At 40.3% G+C, this 12201-nt stretch overlaps 2 protein-coding genes across 3 annotated transcripts in view; one reads left to right on the top strand and one right to left on the bottom strand.

Annotated features, from left to right (window-relative positions):
• CDC26 (cell division cycle 26) overlaps window positions 1–4493 on the top strand; it is a 31065-nt gene extending 26572 nt beyond the window's left edge. The window contains exons 6-7 of one of the 2 annotated variants that reach the window (XR_001895667.2): window positions 2679–2799; window positions 4233–4493. The gene's annotated coding sequence lies outside the window, so the exon portion shown is untranslated. The remainder of the gene's footprint in view (window positions 1–2678; window positions 2800–4232) is intronic. The other variant, XR_001895668.2, reaches the window with a different exon arrangement.
• Window positions 1–12201, bottom strand: part of SLC31A1 (solute carrier family 31 member 1) — a 39154-nt gene that overhangs the window by 14428 nt on the left and 12525 nt on the right. The window lies entirely within an intron of this gene.

The following is a 12201-nucleotide window of genomic DNA, read 5'->3' as shown; positions in this document are numbered from 1 at the left end:
TTTTGTGGAGGAGTGGTGGCAAAGGAGATGTAGGACAACAAAGGGGAGACCTTGATATAATACAGCAATAAACAGAACTTTGAGCTGGGTACAGTGGCTCACATCTGTAATCCCAACACTTTGAGAGGCTGGGGCAGGCAGATCGCTTCAGCTCAGGAGTTTCAGACCCGCCCGGGCAACATGAAGAAACCCCATCTCTACTGAAAATACAAAAGTTAGCCAGGTGTGGTGATGTGTGCCTGTAGTTCCAACTACTCAAGAGGCTCAGGTGGGAGAATCGACCTGAGCCTGGGAGGTCATGGCTGCAGTGAGCCATGATTGCGCCATGCACTCCAGCCTGGGCAACAGGAATGATACCTTGTCTAAAAAAAAAAAAAAAAAAGAAAAAAAAAAAAAGAACTTAGTGGCATTCTAGGTCAATATACTGGAGTTGCTTGGAAAAAACATAGTAGCTCCCAGTAAGTGGGAGGGGAAATACAATCTGATAAATTTTTAGGGAGAAGACTCTTCGCTTTGAAGGCTGTAATGTTTCCTACTCATTCCCTGGGTCCTGGCTTCATATTCCTATTCCAAACTAACTGACAGAGGTCGGGTGTGATGGCTCACACCTGTAATCCCAGCACTTTGGGAGGCCGAGGTGGGTAGATCACTTGAGGTCAGGAGTTTGAAACCAGCCTGGCCAACATGGTGAAACCCGTCTCTACTAAAAAAAAAAAAGAAAAACAAAAAACAAACAAAACAACAACAACAAACAAAACCAAACCCAAATTAACCAACAGAAATGTGACCATAATTGGATGATGATAACCATATAATCCTTTTGATATTCTAGCTGCCTTTCCCTTGCCTATGTCTTTCTTGAGGTGCAGTGATCATAGGTATACTTAATTTGATCAATTCCTCTTATAAAAGGTAGGCTTGATTAAACTATGGGTCTCGGCCAGAACTGGCAAAAACTTAAAGACCCCTAAAGTTGTGCCATACCAATGTATTAAATACGGTAAGTAAAATGATCAGTGGAGGTAGTAAGAAAACAGGTCAGGTCAACAAGAAAAAAAAGAAATGTAAAATATCTTAAAATTCTATACATTCAAACACATATTGTTCTCCCCAGATTAAGTCTGTCAAGTGACAGTAGTCCATATGGCACTTGCTACAACTGTAGTCTTACAAGGATAGTCTGTACTTAGGAAAGCAATTATCCCAAACCCACCATTATAATTACCTTTACCTCACACACCCACACACATATCTTACATTTTATCTTTTTAAAACTTCTCCAATAAAACCTAGCTACTGTTTTGCCTTTTGCCTTTGTTGATAATAACTCCAAGGGATCATCTATAATAAATTCTCACTTGCTTGTCTTCATAGCAATGTTGGGGCTGAGAAGGATATTAATAGAATTGGCCAAGAATTAATTTAGTGATTATCTGCAGATTTCAATAATCCTTATATTATTCTCTCTCTCATCTTGTTTTTTTCTGACCCTGACAGATGGAGATATTTTCTCTTCCTTCACCATATACCTTCCCTGAAGCACTTTTCATGTAGAAAAGCCAAACTATGCCATACTGAAGTAATAGCAGAATTTATGTGGATGAATTACTCATACATCAGACTAATAAGCTGCATCAAAAGTAACCAACTGTCAGAGACATAAAGGAGGAAACTACTTCAAATAATTACACTTAAAACTTTAAGTGCCTTCATTTATGAGTGGCCAATGATCTAGGCAAACAAGAAATGCTGCATGGATTGACAACTTTTTAAAATAATAAAACAAGCTATGAATTAGTAGGAATAGCTTTTTTTTTTTTTTTTTTTTTTTTTGAGACGGAGTTTTGCTTTTGTCACCTAAGCTGGAGTAACTGGTGCGATCTCGGCTCACTGCAAGCTCCGCCTCCTGGGTTCAAGTGATTCTCCTGCCTCAGCCTCCCGAGTAGCTGGGATTACAGGTGCCTGCCGCCACGCCTGGCTAATTTTTTGTATTTTTATTAGAGATGAGGTTTCACCATGTTGGCCAGGCTGGTCTCGGACTCCTGACCTCAGGTGATCCACCTGCCTCGGCCTCCCAAAGTACTGGGATTACAGGCGTGAGCCACTGCGCTTGGCTAGTAGGAATAGCTTCTTTACTCATAAGCTCTTGGCTAAAAATATCTATTTTAGCAAAAAAGGACGATAACTCGGCAGCTGCCCTGAGAATCTTACTTTGACTGTACTTATGGAATGATAAAAAACAAACACAAAAAACCTGTGATTTAATTATAATCAGAACAAGACAGGAATAAGCTGGGGGCAGTGGTGCGTGCCTGCAGTCCCAGCTACTCAGAGGATCACTGGAGCCTGGGAGTTTGAATCTAGCCTGGGCAGCATAGTGAGACAACCCCCCCGCCCCCACATCTCTTAAAAAGAAGTAATAAGACAAAGAAACACTTTATCTCCAGATATCAGTTGAAGGTCATCCCCTTCTATCATAAATTTCATCTTTCTACATCACTCCAGCTTATTAAGCTGTTCAAACTCAGCAAAGGAGATGAGAAACCTGTTGAGGCAAGACAGATCTTGGAGAAAGTGATTACGTGATTAATTATACAGTCATTGAAGGCTATTATTTGCAAGAGAAAACATGCTAAAGTCAAACTCAATTTTTAAAATGCCCATTGTCCAATCCCTAGGTCACCTATGTCTTCTAAGTAAACATGAATGGACCATGTAATTACTATATAAACAACAAAATATAAAGGCAAGAACTAGTTTAAAGGTGAGAGAGGACACAGGTGACATACACTACATTGGGTAAGTTATTTTACATTTTAGAGCTTCATTTTCCTTAACTATAAGAATACTGAATTATATAATCCATAAAGTTTCACCTAGAGTTAAAACTTTAAAAAAAAAAAAAGCCTAGAGTATAAAAACACAAAGCCCTTGGGAGGCTGAGAAGCCTAGAGTATAAAATACAAAGCTCTTGGGAGATCTGAACATTTACATTTTCCGGCCAAATTTACCTTCATAGATACTTTTGGAAAATATGTGTTTTGTGACAAATATGAGGACAGAGATTGTACACAAAACTCATCCCTGTTTCTAAAAGAAGAAGGGAAGAGATTATACTGGCTACTGTTGACTTTTAAGTGGTCTGAAATGCTAAACCAAAACTTTTTATGTGAATTAAATCTCTAAAGCATGAAGCCTTGACAAGTTCCATATAAAATGACATCAGGGGAAATGGAACAAACTGTAAGATAAGATCAACTTAAAAATGATTTTAGGCCGGGCATGGTGGCTCATGCCTGCAATCCTAGTGCTTTGGGAGGCCGAGGTGGGAGGATCACTTGAGTCCAGGAGTTTGAGACCAGCCTGGGAAATACAGTGAGACCCCATCTCTACAAAAAAGCAAAAAATTAGCCGGGTGTGGTGTCATGCACTTGTAATGCCAGCTACTGAGGGAGGCCCTGAAGTGGGAGGATTGCTTTAAGCCTGGGAGGTCAAGGCTGCAGTGTGCCATGATCATGCCACTGTACTCCAGCCTGGGCAAGAGTGAGACTTTGTCTCAAAAAAACCAAAAAAACCAAACCCTACCTTTTCTGCCTATATGTACTTTATATTTCAGCCAAACAAGTCCAATGGCCAAAAGTTTCTAGTGCTCCTAGGAAACATCCCACACTTTTCTGTCTGGAATCTTTGCAGGCATTGTTTCTTAAGTCTGAAATGCCCATCCTTACTATCTCTAGTGCAACAAATCCATGCCATCCTCCAAGGTCTAGTTTTGTTTCTGTTTTTTTTTTTTTTTTTTGAGACAGAGTCTCGCTCTGTTGCCCAGGCTGGAGTGCAGTGGCGCAATCTCCACTCACTGCAAGCTTCATCTCCTGGGTTCATGCCATTCTCCTGCCTCCACCTCCCGAATAGCTGGCACTACAGACGCCCACCACCACACCCGGCTAATTGTATTTTTAGTAGAGACGGGGTTTCACTGTGTTAGCCAGGATGGTCTCGACGTCCTGACCTTGTGATCTTCTAGTTTTAAGAGCTCTGAAGATCCATAGAATATTGTGCCTTTCCTAATAATTCTAACTGGAACTAGGTCTCAAAATACTCTAAATAATGTTTTTATGATATTTTCAATCAATGCCCATATCATCATACTGATAGAATGGTATTGAGAAATGGTAGGAGAAACAGTTGAATGAAACTATTCTAAAATTCCTTCTCATCTTTATCAACTGCAGATGCTTAATGAGCCCCTCTTGGATGCTACTCTTTCTTGAGTCAGCTAAGAAGAGAAGTCTGGCTCCAAACAATTCGGTCTGGAAAGAGATGGATAAGCCAGTTCTTCACCTATATGTGGATCACCTGAAACTGAAACCTGAGTGTCCCGTCTCTTAATTTGTGGGTCACAGAATCCCACTAAGAATTGGAAGGACCTTAGCAGTCATTGCATGGTGCTCCTCAGTAATACTCAAATTCTATAATAACTGTTCAAACACCTCTGGGAACTTGTCAGGCAAGTGTGTTGCTCCCTTCCAGAAATATAAGGAAGCAAAATTATCTTCCTAGCCAAGCCAAATACAGAAGATGCCCCATAGGAATCTGAATCTTGCTATTTGACAGTGATGATGCTGATGAACCGGTACTCCAAGCTAAACCAGTATTTGTACTGCAGATACTATTTGCATGTACTTCTCAAGCTGTAATTTGCTTCTAAGGCTGCACTCCGAAGAACTAATTTCTGGCCTGCAAAAAGAAACCTAGGTATCTTCACCCCCACTTTTGATATCAATACACTGATTTTTAAGCTCACTATGTGGCATTTAAATCTGTTGCAGACTTATCTTTCCAGACTAATCTCAATCTACTCTCCTTCACATTCATATGTTCCACTGAAACTGACCTACTCACTGTACCTCAATAATTTTTTTTTTTTTTTTTTTGAGACAGTCTTGCTCTGTCGCCCAGACTGGAGTACAGTGGTGCAATCTTGGCTCACTTCCACCTCCTAGGTTCAAGCGATTCTCCTGCCTCAGCCTCCAGTGTAGCTGGAATTACAGGCAAGCACCACCACGCCCAGCTAATTTTTGTATTTTTAGTAGAGATGGGGTTTCACCGTGTTGGCCAGACTGGTCTCAAACTCCTGACCTCAAGTGATCCGCCCGCCTCGGGCTCCCAAAGTGGTAGGATTTACAGGTGTGAGCCACCGTGGCCAGCCCCTCAATAAAATTCAGCACTTTGACATCTGTATGCGTTTTCAGGCTTTTGTAATTCCCTGGAATTCCTTTTATTTTTTCCCCCTCATTTTCTATATATGTACTAATTCTGCCATTATTTATTCAACATTTATCATGCAATAAAATGTGCCAGAATTAAGGATAAAGCTAAAACATGGCCCTTGATCCTTTTGATTTATAACCTAGCTCATTCCAGGAGGTTTTTCTTTAATTCTGAAGAAATCTCTCTTTTTTGAATTTCCCTAGCAATCTTCTCTTACAGAAATTTTGACTTGCAGTTTTTAAAATACAAGATAAAAAATGCCATATGTACATAGCAAGCTTCTTGAGGGCAAGAAACTTTCTAATTTCTACTTCCTTACAGCATCTGGAAGAATACTCACCAAATACTCATTCATTCAAAAAGTATGTATTAATTCTTACAAAATCCATGTAGGTTTCAATATCTACCTATAAGGAGTCTGATGCAAAAAGACAAGGTAATTGCCTTTGTGGGGCTACTCAAGAGGAAGAAGTCTCTCTCAGTAAAAATGTAAGCAAATAAATATATATAGGAATGTATAATTACCATTTGTGTAAGTGGTATGAAGGAAGTACAACAATGAACTGTGGCAGAAAATAACGGTGAAAGAACTAATTTAGATGGAGGACAGGTGGGAAGAGAAAGAGAGGCGTTTTCTTAAAGGAGCTGACTTTAAACAGACTGATAAAGTAATTATTGGAGTTTAGTAGAAGGAAAGAGAAGAGCCTTCCTGAGTCAAGAGAAGAAATAAGAGATCAAGGTTAACATGAACAGAACATACTGAGTGAGTGGAGGACAGGCTAATGAGGTTGAAGAGGGAAGCATTAAGGAATACTCAATTAAGAATGTCTGGGCGCGGTGGCTCACACCTGTAATCCCAGCACTTTGGGAGGCCAAGGAGGGTGAATCACTTGAGGTCAGGAGTTCAAGACCAGCCTGGCCAACGTGGTGAAACCCCATCTCTACTAAAAATACAAAAGTTAGCTGGGTGTGGTGGCGCATGCCTGTAGTCCCAGTGACTTGGGAAGCTGAGGCAGAAGAATCACTTGAACCCAGGAAGCAGAGGTTGCAGTGGGGCCAAGATCACACCACTGCACCCCAGCCTGGGTGACACAGCGAGACTGTGTCTCAAAAAAAAAATCTTAAAGGTCATTTTAAGGATTCTAAGTTTTATTTCCAGGGCAATTGGAAGCTATTTAAAGGTAATATGCAGGGACTCATATTTCCTGTTTAAGTTCTTTGAGGCAGATTTACAGAAGGAAAAAAAATCTTTATAGATTAAATCCTTACGGCTACAGCTGTTTAGTTTGCCAGGATCCAGAATGGCATCTGTTAAAACTTTAGAAAGGTGAGAAGAACCATCTAATTTCTGGGCATAAAATGATTTGAGGGGCACAACTTAAGAATATTCTACAAGAACTAGTAAGGAATTTAAAATTTTTAAATTCCTGGATTTTAAGAGCTTCTAAAAGTCACATGCCACCCTTTGCAAGTGAGATTTGATCTTACAGACTATTGTTAAGAATCTGGGGGTAGGAGTTAAAAAAAAAAGTCTGGAGTCAGAAGGTATTCAAATCCTGGCTCTACTAATTTCTAGCTGAGTCTCCTGGTGACATTTCCTGTAAAAGTCCCATGGGTCTTTAGTTTGGCAACAGGTACTACACATAGAGATTGCTACAGGGATCGTGTCCAGATTTCAACAGCATTTTGGTAAAATGACTCAAATTTGGTACTTGCTCAATAAATAAATCAATAAATATGATGAAGGTGAACTAGCCTCTGGGAGGGACAGGGGCAGCAGACTGTGAGACACACAGTAAGTGCTTAACAGACTACACAATCTATACTATACATCTTCAACAGTGATCTAAACAAACTCCACTTGTCACTCATACCTCTTCAAAACATTAGTGATTAATGTAAGACTTGTGAACTCCAGATTTTATTTATTTTTTAATTTAAAAAGAATTTTGAGACAGAGTCACACTCTGTTGCCCAGGCTTGAGTGCAGCGTCACAATCTCTGCAACCTCTGCCTCCTGGGTTCAGGTGATTCTTGTGCCTCAGCTTTCCAAGTAGGTGGGATTACAGGCGTGTGCCACCATACCTGGATAATTTTTGTATTTTCAGTACAGACAGGGTTTCATCATGTTGGCCAGGCTGGTCTTGAGCTCCCGACCTCAGGTAATCCACCTGCCTTGGCCTCCCAAAAAGTGCTGGGATTACAGGTGTGAGCCACCACGCCCGGCCTGTGAACTCTAGATTTCAATGCCCTGCTTTAGAGATAGTGAAAACACACTAGAGTGAGTCAAAGATGTGGATTCTGGTTCCAACTCTATCACTTTGAGTTCTTTTGGGGAAACACCTATCTCAGGGTTTCAACCTCAGCATTAACAACATTTTGGACTGGATAATTCTTTGTTGTCTGAGCTGTCTTGTGTATCGCTGGGTGTTCAACAGTATCTCTGAGCTCTACCAACTCAATGCCAGTAGCATTGCCCCAGTTTTGACAACCAAAAATGTCTCCAGACATTTCTCAATTTGTCCTATCCCCTTGAGAAGCATTTTCATACTCTGAATTTCAATGTCTCATCTGAAACTCTTGGAAACATGGAGATAACATCTATTTTATCCTCCTTCAGGGTTACTATACGATTCAAATAAGATAATGAATGGGGAAAAACAGGGGAGAAAAGGCCATATGTGTAAAAGCCTTATTATTACTCTGTGGTAATATTATCATTATGCTCTGTGAGAGCTCAACAATGAGGTTAACGCATTCATATCTTGTTTACAGAATTCACTATAAGGTTTAGGTAAAGGCTATATGCAGTCTAATATACCTTTTAGGTGGCTATTCAATAAATACTTGTTGATTGATCGATTCTAAGTCTGGGTCCAACAGTAACTTCATTTACTTTTGTGGCATGTTCTCATGCACACTTTTTCTGAGAATTGCTGAGTCACAACATTGCAGTATGTTTCCAAACTTAACTCCACTTAAAAGAATAGGCCTAGATTAAACAAGAATAATTATTCATTTTTCAGATGGAAAACTGAGGTATAAAGGTTAAAGGACTAGCCAAGGTCACAGGGCAGTTAGTCTAGTGGTCGTCATTACAAGCCTGATTCTGACCTCAAGCCCAGTGTTCTTTTTATTATTCGTAGCATGGTCTGTCTATCCAACTATCTCCTGTTCCTAATCTCTTAACACCAAGTTAGCTTTTTTTTTTTTTTTGCATTCTAAGGGCAACTCAGAAAAATGGAGGCAAGGAAACAGCTGTAGTTTTGAGAGAGGCTTGGAAAAAGAAATGTAGACCTATTCCTGTTGAGGCACAACTGGATATTCTCTACATTCAGGGTAAACCAATGTCAAGCTATCCTAGTGCTCTGACAAGTCTATGAAATCCTTGCCCATTAAGTTGTCCAGGAGCAGCTAAATCTAATTGTTACCCCCGCTCCAGAGCAGCTGTGTCCTGCAATGGTTCATACCATGCTGCTGGCATACAGTATGTGCTACAACTGTCATATGCAGTATTCTTGGCTGCTCTACCTCCAAGTGGCTCTAAGTGGGGTGAAAATGGACTTCCATACAGCCCCAAGTTCTAGGCCACATTTTGGCATTCTGTGAGTAATGCGCAAAAGCCCCAAATGCCTTTCTACAATTTGTATTTTCAGGGTCAGAAACAGAACTTTTGAGAATAATTCATAAACATGTCACCATTTATTCTACTCCTTTAAAATGTCAGATAATCTCTGATTATCATGGCTTTGTGTGAACTTTCATATGCTGAATGTTGTCACAGGGTTGTCACTCTCAAACACTGACTCAACAGTGTTCTGGATAATTCCCAGGCAAGGGGAATTGGTGGGCTGGAGCCCACCTTAATCTTTATAATGATTACAATTTGAAAAATATAAGACTAGAAGTTTTTGTTCTAGCCCTGGTTTTCCATTACACTAGGTAACTTAGCCTTTCTGGTCATAGCTTCCTGAGTCAAGGAACACACTGATTCATCTTTAGAGCCTATTTCGGTCTAAAAAGTTTAGGTGCATACAAGAACAGTTTCAGTGAGAAACAAACGCATACTTCACTTTTCGAAACGCACTCTGAATAACAGGGCTGGGCGCAGTGGCTCACATCTGTAATCCCGGCACTTTGGGAGGCCAAGACGGGCAGATCACTTGAGGCCAGGAGTTTGAGACCAGCCTGGCCAACATGGCAAAAACCTGTCTCTACTAAAAATACAAAAACTAGCCAGGTTTGGTGGCGTGCACCTGTAATTCCAGCGACTCAGGAAGCTGAGGCTTGAGAATTGCTTGAACTTGGGAGGCAGAGGTTGCAGTGAGCCAAGATCATGCCACTGCACACCACCCTGGGTGACACAGCAAGACTGTCTCAAAACAAAACAAAACAAAACAAAACAATGAAATGCACTCTGAATAATGATAGATATACTTTAGCCATTCTAACATTTCAGTGGCTTTAACACTGATTAAACACATTCCAGAACATACTGTTCATATTACTTTCCAGAACCAATCTTAAACAATCATCTCCTCTGAGAGGCACCTTGCCAAAGCAGAAACAGCAAGGGCAAGAGCCCACACTCTTCTCGGAGTCAGGCTGCTCACTGTTGCAGGACATTGCCATCTTTTTTCCCCCATAAAATAAGTACATTTTATTTAATTGTTACCCAGAACAGTAACTATTGCCAGTACTCCAGGAGCTCCCCTCCTGCCTCTCCCAGTCATGCTTCCTCCTCCTCTCCGGAGGGAACTTCTCTCCTGACTTCTAAAATCATACACAGTCTTCTGTGATTTTGAAATTTATATAAATGGAAGCAGATAGAATATACTACTGTGTCTGGGTCCTTTGCTCAACATAAGTTTTGTGAGGTTCATCCATATTGTGTGTAGCAGCAGTTTGTTATTTTTCATTGCTCTACAGTTTCCTTTGAATGAATATGCAACTTACCTTTCCATTTCGGCTCTGGCATCTAAACTGTTTTCAGGGTTTTTAATAATGCCGCTGTGAACATTTGCAAATACTTCCCCTCTCCAAGACTGGTCACATTCTTCTCAGCACTTATTATAGTCAGTCTACTTAATTTTAGCCATTCTGGTGGGTATAAATTGAACTTTAATTTGCATCTTCCTAATGACTATTGACATGGAAACTTTTTCATACATGTATTGGCTTTTGGATATCCTTTCTTTTGTTAAGTATTTGTTCAAGTTTGTGGCATATTTTTCTGTGAGGTCTTTTTCTTATTGATTAGTGAAGGTTCTTTACATATTCTGAATGAGTCTTCTATCATCATTGCAAGTATCTTCTCCCAGTCTGTGGCTTCCCTTTTCATTTCTTTTATTGTGTCTTTTGATGAACAGAAGTTTTTTACTGTTAATGTAGTCTATTTATCATGCTTTATTTTTTTTTTTTTTTTTTTTTTTTTTTTGAGACGGAGTCTTGCTCTGTCACCCAGGCTGGAGTGCAGTGGCCGGATCTCAGCTCACTGCAAGCTCCGCCTCCCGGGTTCCCGCCATTCTCCTGCCTCAGCCTCCGGAGTAGCTGGGACTACAGGCGCCCGCCACCTCGCCCGGCTAGTTTTTTTGTATTTTTTAGTAGAGACGGGGTTTCACCGTGTTCGCCAGGATGGTCTCGATCTCCTGACCTCGTGATCCGCCCGTCTCAGCCTCCCAAAGTGCTGGGATTACAGGCTTGAGCCACCGCGCCCGGCCTATCATGCTTTATTTTTTATCCTAAGGGGCACTGCCATCCTTAAAACTCCTAATAAGTTACAAAAACTTTGTGAGGATAATAAGTACACGTAAAACTGGGATAAAATCTCACAACAGTATGAATATCAAATGTAAAAATACATATTGAAGAGATTGGCATGTTAATAACATATATAGTAAATAATAAATGTTAATTACTTTCCTCCTAACTCAAGTGCTTCTCAAAGTGTGGTCCAAGGACCGCCTGGATCAGAATCATCGGGGAAGTTTGGGTAAAAATAAAAATTATGGACCCTATGCCACACCACTGAATCACCTCTCAGGGAGTAGGGCCTCAAAATTTAGGTGCTTATCAAGTTCCATGGACAATTCTTATGCACGCTAAAGCCTAAGAACCACAGTTCTGAATTATAGAGATGTACAACATAGATACATAGTACACAGAATCTAAGAACTAGATGTTCAACAAGTGAGAGCTAAAAAAAAAAAAAAAAAAAAAAAAAAAAAAGATGGCCAGGTGTGGTGGCTCACGCCTGTAATCCCAGCACTTTGGGAGGCCCTGAGGTCAGGAGTTTGAGACCAGCCTGGCCAACATGGTGAAATCCCGTCTCTACTAAAAATACAAAAATTAGCTGGGCTTAGTGGTGGGTGCCTGTAATCCCAGCTACTCAGGAACCCGGGAGGTGGAGGTTGCAGTGACCCAAGATCATGCCACTGTACTCCAGCCTGGGTAATAGAGCAAGACTCAGTCTCAAAAAAAAAAAAAAAAAAAAAAAGAAAGCTAAACAAAAAGACAAATATTGCATGTTTTTAGTCATATGTGGGAGCCAAAAAAGTTGATCCCATGGAGGTAGACAGTAGAATAGTCACCAGAGGCTGGGAAGGGTGTATGTGTGTGTACTCAAGGTGGCGTGAGGGTGGGATAAAGACAGATGAGTTAACAGTACAAACAGTTGCTTAGATAGAAGGAATAAGTTCTAGTGTTTGATAATAGCACAGAAAGGTGACTACAGTCAACAACAATACATTGTATATTTTGAAATAATTAGAATATCTGAAATGTTCCCAATACAAAGAAATGATACATATTGAAGGTGATGGATATCCTAAATACCCTGATTTGATCATTATACATTATGCAATTATTTATTGTGCCCATAAATATGTGCAATTATTATGTGTCAGTAACTAAAAAACGAAAGCCAAGATT

This window comes from Papio anubis, chromosome 13 (genome assembly GCF_008728515.1).
Source record: "Papio anubis isolate 15944 chromosome 13, Panubis1.0, whole genome shotgun sequence".
NCBI lineage: Eukaryota > Metazoa > Chordata > Mammalia > Primates > Cercopithecidae > Papio > Papio anubis.
The sequence above is the reverse complement of the archived record's forward strand: the minus strand, read 5'-3'. Positions and strand labels throughout refer to the sequence as shown.